This window comes from Pteropus alecto, unplaced genomic scaffold (assembly GCF_000325575.1).
Source record: "Pteropus alecto unplaced genomic scaffold, ASM32557v1 scaffold3, whole genome shotgun sequence".
NCBI classification, from domain to species: Eukaryota; Metazoa; Chordata; class Mammalia; order Chiroptera; family Pteropodidae; genus Pteropus; species Pteropus alecto.
The window spans coordinates 53857871-53860402 of NW_006442484.1; positions in this window are offsets into that span (position 1 = coordinate 53857871).

The following is a 2532-nucleotide window of genomic DNA, read 5'->3' on the forward strand; positions in this document are numbered from 1 at the left end:
TTATTCCCACATACTGCTTTTTTTTGATATTCTTTATATATCTTTTGTGCCAGAAAACTTGAGTCTCCCTTGATTTTCTTTCTTTGATTCATTGTATACAATCAGCACTGTAAGTTTTTCAGGGTTGTATATGTGACTTTTGTTGATACGACCTAAGAAAATTGCAAGATTTTTGTGAAATTTGTATATACAATAGAAGGTCTTGTTTTGTCTAGGTTTGGATTTATGAGGCTGTGGGACTGGAGCTATTGTTGCCACTTTGTCACTATGAGAGAAGAAAAATGCCTGAAAATAGAGCTAAGTTGGGGGAAATAAGGCTGAGCTATGGAACCAAGGCAATGCAGAATGGTGACATCATTAGTGTCCCTTATCAATTTGTCCTTACACTTGGGCTTTTTATTTCTTTTTCACTTGCAGCATTTTGGGTTGGGTTCCCTTTTGCTTGGAACTAGGGATTTCGAATTCACACATGATTCTCCATCTCCATCATTTCTACTTTAGTTTAAGATCTCATCATCTCTTTCATGGATTGCTCTGAAGCCTCCCTACTCATCTTCCCTGCTGTAATTTTGTTCATCAGTTCTGTCCTCCATGCAGTTCTCAGAATGACCTACATGACATACAAATCTTACCACCTCATGACCTTGTTTAAAATATCTTTTCTGACTACAGAATAAAAGCCAATATCTTTAACCTTGAGTGAGGCTCTACAAGCTGAAACCCCTGCTTAACTCTATGACCTAATTTATCATCTTTTCCCCCCCCCCTCTCAATATTTTTGTATCAGCAGTACTGAACAGCTGGAGTATTTCTCTTACAAAAAAAATTGGTGTTTTTCAACACACCTTCACTTTACTCAAGTTCATCTTTTGCCTAGAATACCGTTTCGTTTTGCCTGTTGCAGTCTAACTGGTACTATACATTCTCCTGTTAAAAATAAGATTACACTTACTAAAACTTTCCCAATCACCTCACACTCCTTTAAACCTAGGTGAGGTGTTCTTAATCTGTGCTTCTTTATTTTTATCATTATATTTACATGTTGTATTGAAAGATGTACTCATCTCTAATCAACTTCCTTTCCTCACCACCATCCCTCACATATAAGATCATGTCTCATTTTTCTTTGAATCCCTAACACTTCCACAAGTCCCTGGCAAATAATGTCCAATAAATGTTTGTTAAACAAATGAATACGTAAAAGAAACGCACCACCTTGCTACTTGGCACTTACGTTAAAGGACTTTGTAGTTGAACAGAGACCATGCAAGTATATTTCCAAAGAAAACGATATTAAAGATAACACGTATTTCAATAATCAAAATATAGGATCAAAGTAATTCTTTGTCAGATCCAGGAGTAAAAAAAAAACATGATCGCTGCCTCTTCTTTCAACCACTTTAGAAATTGTGATATTTCATTTTTCAGAAGAGAATTAACTATGTTGGCCCAATATAACAGAGGCTGAATTTGTATATCAACTTAAAAACCAAGTTTACACTAATCTCTCATTGCAATATTTATCATTCACATTAACACTTCTGTTTTCAATTGAGCTAATGTTATATCATTAAAATTTCTAAACCTCATTATAGCTTAGTGATGGCCTAATGACTGCAGTATATTTCAATTTTGCAAGAGTAGAAAGTACAGGAGCCTATTTTAAATCATATTTGACATTTCTCATTTCCATATGGCCACAAGAACTACGTTTGTCCCTGTTGCTCCATTTGGAATTTTCTTCCCTCTTCTCTATTTCCTCCTTTTGCTCACAGCAAAAGTCATTGGTGCTCTGTCTCCCCAATTCTCCCAAATCCCCATCCATAATACACTCAACCCTTGTTTTTCACTTTATCTCAGCATTATTTCAGTGCATGGTAGATAAGGGTCCAATGTCAAAGGTCTGGCAGGATTTCTGAGTAAAGTGAAAGAGGGAGAAACCCTTCATAGTGGTTATTCCCTTCTACCAACCTTTTGTCCAGTGCTGCAACCCAACTCCAGTGCTCTCTCTTCACATTTTGATTCTTAGAAGATTGTAGATGGACTAATAAGACTCTTAACTGAAGTCAACTGAAATTAAAACATCATTTTCCCTCTCTTTTTTAACTTATATTGCAAACTAGATACATGATTTGATTCTCTGCACCTAAGAAAAATGAAACTTCTCTAAGTTCTGTTCCTTTCTCAATTCCTGCCCTTTTCTCTCCTCATCACCTTCAAGAGCTGTCAGAGCATAGACTACTACCTTCTCTCTTTTTTCTTTCATTCATTCTTTTTTTAAAATTTTATTATTAGTTTCAACTATACAGTACAATGGTTAGACATTAATATAGTTTATAAAATGATCCCCTTAATTGCTCTTTCTCTCCTCTGGCTCTGCACCTAGCCATCACATTAATGCTAACTTCATTCCCCATGCTGTGCTTTCCATCCCTGTGACCATCTCTCAACTACTAATTTGTACTTCTTTAACCCTTCGCCCCATTCTTCCAGCCCCCACTCCTCCCTCCCTTCTTGCCATCATCACATTGT